The sequence below is a fragment of the Bos grunniens genome, chromosome 15 (assembly GCF_055505025.1).
Source record: "Bos grunniens cultivar Pamir isolate PY7600 chromosome 15, Bosgru_T2T1.0, whole genome shotgun sequence".
Taxonomy (NCBI): domain Eukaryota; kingdom Metazoa; phylum Chordata; class Mammalia; order Artiodactyla; family Bovidae; genus Bos; species Bos grunniens.
In genome coordinates this window covers 55,293,187-55,301,280 of record NC_141179.1, presented here as the reverse complement: position 1 = coordinate 55,301,280, position 8,094 = coordinate 55,293,187, and positions in this window count along the sequence as shown.

Here is an 8,094-nt window from a genome sequence, read left to right as displayed (position 1 = left end):
AGAATGATCTCTGTTCATTTCCAAGCCAAACCATTCAGTATCACAGTAATCCAAGCCTATGCCCCAACCAGTAAGTAACGCTGAAGAAGCTGAACGGTTCTATGAAGACCTACAAGACCTTTTAGAACTAACACCCAAAAAAGATGTCCTTTTCATGATAGGGGACAGGAATGCAAAAGTAGGAAGTCAAGAAATACCTGGAGTAACAGGCAAATTTGGCCTTGGAATACAGAATGAAGCAAGGCAAAGACTAATAGAGTTTTGCCAAGAAAATGCACTGGTCATAACAAACACCCTCTTCCAACAACACAAGAGAAGACTCTACACATGGACGTCACCAGATGGTCAACACCAAAATCAGATTGATTATATTCTTTGCAGCCAAAGATGGAGAAGCTCTATACAGTCAGCAAAAACAAAACCAGGAGCTTACTGTGGCTCAGATCATGAACTCCTTATTGCCAAATTCAGACTTAAACTGAAGAAAGTAGGGAAAACCACTAGACCATTCAGGTATGATCTAAATCAAATCCCTTATGATTATACAGTGGAAGTGAGAAATATATTTAAGGGACTAGATCTGATAGACAGAGTGCCTGATGAACTATGGATGGAGGTTCATGACACTGTACAGGAGACAGGGATCAAGACCATCCCCATAGAAAAGTATTTGAATTTAAACACCCATAATACAACATTTCATATCCCTCAGACCGGCAAATTTTATAAAAGTCTATTAATACCAAATATTGGTGACAATACTGAGAAACAGGAACTCTCACATCACAGGTGAGAGTGTAAATTGGTAAAATCACTTTAGAGAACAAATTGTTCCTTCTGTATTAAAAGAAGCATATAGTGTATGGCTTAGAAATTTTACTTCTGGATTGTCAACCCTGGAGAACTCTCATATAGGCAATGTGATAGCTTACAGTGTTGGGTGCCGAGTTCATCGTCTCCAAAGGAGAAGATTTAACTCTGGGACCAAAGACACGGTCTCAGCCACTCAGAGCTTCGTGCAGCAAAGATTTTTATTTAAAGTGAAAGGACAGAGAAAACTTCTGACAAAGACATCAGAAGGTGGTGGAAAGAGTACCTGCCTCATTAGTTTAAGCAGGGCATTATATACTTTTCAATTGACTGCTGAAAATAGATAAAAAGAGCACTTCAAGGCTGTACAAGGCTGTAAAAGTTTTACCAAATCCCTTCTCCCACAACATACATCCCCAAATAACACTGACCTAAGATTAGTCAAGGAGAACAGGTTCCTGGCAGAATGTCTCTGGGCAAGATATATTATTTCTTAGTAAGCAGTGATATGAGAAAACAGGTTCCCAGGAAAGATTTGTTGCAATTAGAATCATTCACATAGAGACTAAGAAAATCATACCCATGATTAAGATATATTACCTCTGTGTATTCATTAGCTCCAGCTCTAAAGAAAAGCTAGTTCTCTCAGGCAACATACATTGTTGCACAAGGCTTAAGGAAAGTATGAGCAAGATATATTGTTGCCTGAGCAGCCTACCCTGACCAAGGCAAAAGAATGTGAAAGGCCCTCGACTCCCCATCAACCTGCCTAAGCTTTAACTCTCTCAAATGGAGACAGACATAAGGAAAAATATGCCCTACCAATTGTAACAACTGAAAAATGGCAGCATCCTAACTGTTCATCAGTGGAAGTGTAGATTTTTTTAAGTGGTTTATCATGCAACAGACTACTAGAGAGCAGTTGAAATGGCCTAACTAAATCAAGCTATATCAGTATGGATGAAGGAGAAGGCACATTGAAAAGTTTCATTAAGTATGATACCACTCAGGGAAAAAAAAATACCAAATTTATTGTAGAGACATGTGTATGTAATGCATGTACAAAAACATGCATCTATACCATCCTCTTTTGGAGGTAACTTCGGAGAAGAGAAGATAGGGAGTGTGTTCTTCATGGACCTTAATATATATCTGTATCATTTTATTTAAGGGAAGCTGCAGAGTCATATCAAGTGGCTCCCACTGTGAAAATCTGGAACACTTTGAGCATCAAAATAAAAAATGATAGTAACAAAAATTATGCCCATTGGAAAAAAAATTCATGCTGGTATAAACAATGATGTCAACTAATAAATATAGAAGGAATGATGGAGTTAGGAAATCACTGTTTGGCAAACAGCATAATAACTGTTTCAGGCAAGAGCCATCAATAATTGTTAAAATAGTGGATGAAAGTTTGATGGGTAACAGGAGATCTATAGCATGTCAAAGTATCTGGCTTTCATATATTTGCATATGATAAGTGAAAGAATTAGGAATATTTTACCCCGAAGTGAAGTGAAGTGAAAGTTGCATCCAACTCTTTGCAATCCCATGGACTATACAATCCATGGCATTCTCTGGGCCGGAATACTAGAGTGGGTAGTCTTTGCCTTCTCCAGGGGATCTTCCCAACCCAAGGATCGAACCCAGGTCTCCCGCATTGTGGGCAGATTCTTTACCAGCTGAGCCACAGGGGAAGCCAAAGAATACTGGAGTGGGTAGCCTATCTCTTCTCCAGAGAATCTTCCCTGCCCAGGAATCAAACCAGGATCTCCTGCATTGCACACAGATTCTTTACCAACCAAGCTATCAGGGAAGCCACTGTATAGTCCACGGGGTCGCAAAGAGTAGGACATGACTGGGTGACTTTCTCTTCATCCTGAGAAGAGAAGAACAGGGATATAACAGTTGTTTTTGAATACGACTTTAAAATGCTGTCGAGGGTGGTCTCAAGGAAAGATAGAAACTGTAAGAATTCCTATTTTAGCTCAATAAAGGAGTTTTTAAGCCTGCAACGAGTAAATAAAGAGTTTTAAAGAATATTCAGTTATTCTCAAATTGTAGCAATTTTAGCATTCATTTTTCTAGGATTCTAGGATTGTATACTTCTATTAATTATTAAATTCTAGGACTCATAAATATTTTATGACTCTAACATTCTACCCATTTTAAATTCTAAGATACAAAGATTTCACTATTTTGGTATCATTCCTGTGTCTGTGGTCATGACACTGTTACAAGAATGAAAAGATAAGTCACAGACCTGGAGAAAATATCGACAAAAAGTGCATCTGAAAAAGGACTGTTATCCAAAATGCACAGAAACTCTTGACCCTCAGCAATAAGAAAACGAACAACCTGATTAAAAAGGAGGCAAACTGAGCAGACGCCTCCCCAGAGCAGACACCTCCCCAGAGCAGACGCCTCCCCAGAGCAGACGCCTCCCCAGAGCAGACGCCTCCCCAGAGCAGATGTATAGATGGCAAATCAGCATATAGAAAGGTGCTCCACAACATATCTCATTAGGGAAATGCAAATTAAGACAATGAGATACCACTGCCCAACTATTAAGAAGGCCATAATCCAGAACACGGATACCCCAAATGCTGGCAAGGATGTGGAGCTACGGGAGTTCTCATTCATTCCTGGTGGGAATGTAAAACATCTTCCACAGTCGCTGTGGAAGACAAGCACTTTCCACAAAACTAAGTATACTTTTCTACTATGCAGTAACCATGCTGTATTTACTCAAATTAATTGAAAATGTATATTCATTCAAAAACTTGCACATAAATATTGATAGAAGTTTTATTTATATTTGTTAAGATTTGGCAGCAACCATGATATTCTTCAGTAGATGACTAAATGAACTACGGTATGTCCAAACAATGAAATATTATTTAGTGCTAATAAGAAATAAAATATCAAGCTATGAAGACATGAATGAACCTTAAATGCCTATTACTCAGTGGAAAATTATCCAATCTGAAACGGTTACATGTTTAATGATTCCAACTGTATGATATTCTGAAAAAGGCAAGACTATGGAGACAGTAGGGAAGCCCTGGTGGCTCAGACAACAAGAATCTACCTACAATGCAGGAGACAGTTTTGATCCCTGGGTCAGGAAGATCCCCTGGAGAAGGAAATGGCAACTCACTCCAGTATTCTTGCCTGAAGAATTCCACGGACAGAGGAGCCTGGCAGGCTACAGTCCATTGGGTCGCAGAGAGTCAGACACAACTGAGAGACTAACATACTGCTACATGGAGACAGTAAAAAGTTCATTGATTGCCAGGAGCAAGGGGGAAGGGAAGGATGAATCTGCGGAACATGGAGGATTTTTAAGGCAGTGAAATTGTTCTGTAGGATACTATGGTGGTGGTTACATGTCAAACATTTGTCAAAGTCCATGGAGTGTAAAACTCTAAGAGTGAACCGTAATGTAGACTGTGAATTCTGAATGACGATTGTGTCAATGTAGGTTCATTGAGCATAATGAATATACTGCTCTGGTGCAGGATGTTGGTAGTTGGAGAGGCTGTATGAGCTTGGGGACTGACTGGAGTATATGAAAATTCCATGTATTGTATGCTCAATTTTGCTGTGAACCTAAAACAGCTCTAAGAAATAAATACATTTAAAATAAATATACACATAAGTATGTAAAGTTCATTTAAAATTTTTAAAATTACCCTTACACTTAGAACTTTAAATAGCAATCAATATATATTACTTCATATAATTTCTGTGGGTCAGGACTTTAGGAATGACTGGCCACCTCATGTGAAGAGTTGACTCATTGGAAAAGACTCTGATGCTGGGAGGGATTGGGGGCAAGAGGAGAAGGGGACTACAGAGGATGAGATGGCTGGATGGCATCACTGACTCGATGGACGTGAGTCTGGGTGAACTCCGGGAGTTGGTGATGGACAGGGAGGCCTGGCGTGCTGCAATTCATGGGGTCGCAAAGAGTCGGACACGACTGAGCAACTGATCTGATCTGATCTGATCTGAGCCAGGTACTTCTGTGTCAGGGTAGAGCTGCTATCATTTGAAGGGTTGACTGGAGCTGGAGGATCCACTTCTAATTTGGGTCACTCACATGGCTGAGAGCAGGAGGCCTCAGTTCCTCATCATTTGGAGCTGAGCTTGCCTGAATATCCTCCCAATATGGTGGCTGGCTTCCCTAGGGTGGGTGATTCAAGAGAGATCAAGATGAAGCCACAATGTCTTCTGTGACCTGACTTTGAAACTCACACACCATCTTTTTTACAGTATCCTACTGGTTGCATGGGTCAGCTCTAGTGTGGTAGAGGACTACACAGAGCTATGCCTTCCAGAGGGTCAAGGTTATTGTGGGCCATCTTGGAGGCTTTTACCACACAAGGCTTATAAATTTATTGGCAGACAGTAATTTTTAGTGTTTGCCAAAGAGTCTTTAAATCTCTGCGGTATCTACAATTGTCCCTCCTACTATCCTGAAATTGCTGCTGTGCGATTTTTGTTTCTGCATCAATCTGTCAGAGACTTGTCTATTTTAAAGAAGCAGCTTTTAGATTTTTCTTTTTTTAAAGTCTCTGCTGCTGCTGCTGCTGCTAAGTCGCTTCAGTCGTGTCCGACTCTGTGCGACCCCATAGACAGCAGCCCACCAGGCTCCCCCGTCCCTGGGATTCTCCAGGCAAGAACACTGGAGTGGGTTGCCATTTCCTTCTCCAATGCATGAAAGTGAAGAGTGAAAGTGAAGTCACTCAGTCGTGTCCGACTCTTAGCGACCCCATGGACTGCAGCCCACCAGGCTCCTCCATCCATGGGACTCTCCAGGCAAGAGTACTGGAGTGGGGTGCCATTGCCTTCTCTGTTTAAAGTCTCTAGTGTAGGGTTATTTTATATGTATTATCTATCTTATTACTTTATTTTTTCCCCTTCTACTTCCTTTAGGTTTGCTCTGGACTATCTCTAATTTTTTAAGTCTAATCACTAGAGTATTTTTATCTTTCTTTGTTTCTAAAGTATGTATTTAGGTTATAACTTTCCTGTGAATATTGTTTTTAGCTGCATCCCATAAACTTTGATGGATAATGGTTTCATTTTCTTTCAGCACTGAATATTTTCTAGTACCCATTATAATTTCTTTTTAAACCCATGGATTATTTAGAAGTATTTTTGTTATTTAATTTCTAAACATGTGGAAGTACATCCACATGTTTAGAAATGTTTTTTATCTTTGTACCATCATCAGAAAAAGTGATTTGCATGAATCTTTGGTACTTGTTTATGTTAGTTTTGCAGCCTACTGTATGCTAAATTTATATATATACATCATGTAAGTTTGAAAAATGTGTTTTCTCTAATTGTTGAATGTAGGAATCATCCGATCAAGCTTATTAACTCTTAAATCTTCTACATTCTGAATGTTTTATGTTTGTTACCAGTTACTTAGTTGTTAATTTTTAACCTCTTTTTTATAATTATGGAGTTGTGCATTTTTTTCTTAAAATTCTACCCAGTTTGGGGACTTCCCTGGTGGTGCAGTAGATGAGAATTCACCTGCCAATGCAGGGAACACTGGTCCAATCTCTGATCCAGGACGATTCCACATGCCTTGGAGCAACTACACACAAGTGACACAGCTACTGAGCCCAAGCTATAGAGTTCCCGATGCAACTAGCGAAGCTGTGAGCCTAGAGCCTGGGCTCTGCAGCAGAGGAAGTCTGTCCACCACCACGAGTAGCCCCAGCTGGCTGAAGCTAGAGGCAAGCCCTTGTGTAGTAACGAAGACCCATTAAATAAATAAATAAATAATAAATGTACTATAAATGTATAGCCTAAATAAACAAATAATAAATTCTACCAAGTTTTGCTGTATATATTTTGAAGGGTGTATTGTTAGATACAGACTTTGTCGTATATTTCTGGTGAATTGTTTCTTCTATTTTTATATGATGACCATTCATTTTTATCTCCAATAATGCTTTTTGTTTCAAGATCACTTTGTCTGTTATTAATATAATGGTATCAACTTTCTCTTGATTAGTATTTACCTACTACCTCTTTTTCTGTCACCTTCCGTTCACATTTATGTGTCATTGTTCTAAATATGTTTCCTACATGCAATATATAGCTGCCTTTTGCTTTGTTTTGTGTTTTTCTCCAATCTGACATTCTCAGTCTTTTAACTGGAAAGTTTTGTTGGTTTTTTGTTGTTGTTTTAATTTTTGTTTGTTTGTGTTGGCTGAGTGGGTCTTTGTTACTGTGTGCAGGCTTTCTCTAGTTGTAGCAAGCGGGGGCTGAAAGCATGGGTCCTAGGGCACATGGGCTCAGTGGTTGTGGCTTGTGGACTTAGTTGCCCTGAGCCATGCGGAATCTTCTTGGACCGGGATCGAACCCATGTCCTCCGCATTGGCAAATAGATTCTTTTTTTTTAATACCTATTTTCATTTATTTATTTGGCTGCCCCAGGTCTTAGTTGCAACACATGGGATTTTAGTTGCTACATGTGAGATCTAGTTCCCTGACCAGTGATCAAACCCAGGCCCCCTGCATTGAGAGCTCAGAGTCTTAATCACTGGACCGCAAGGGAAGCCCCAGCAAGTCGATTCTTAACCAGCAGACTGCCAGGGAAGTCCTTATGCAAAGTTTAGGTCATGTGCATTTACTTCAGTCACTTATATATATACTTGAAAATATTCCCACCACCTTATATTCTATTTTCTATATATTTTCTTTGCTTAGTTTTGCCCTTTTGCAGGCCTTAATAAAGTTTTCTATATCTGCTTTTCTTTCCTCCGATGTGCATCTTTAAGTTAATAAATATTTTAGGTTAATAAATGAATCAATATCTCTCTTCCTCACAAACAAATAAGGACTTCGGAATACTTTAACTCTGATCATCCTCTCCCATCTCACATGCATCTTAGTTTCACACTGTTTTCATGTACCTCATATTAGTTCAAGCATGACCAGATCCACATGCTCAAATGACTAAAAAGCTAAACAGAGACCCCAGAGCAGTGGTTCAGACAAACTAAAGTGTATTTCTTACTCACATGACAGGGCAGAAGCAGGCAGGTGGCCCAAGGTTGCTGAGAGAGCTCAGTTCTAGGATATCACCCAGGACAAGTTCCCTCTATTTTGCTCTCTATCCTCCCAGACCCAGGGCTAAATCCTGGCACCAGAACTTTCTTATCCTTTAATGCCCAGGTGATGATTTACATCTGCCATGCCCACATTCTATGCTATGGAAAGGAGAAAGATGAAGTTGAACCCAAACACCTACCT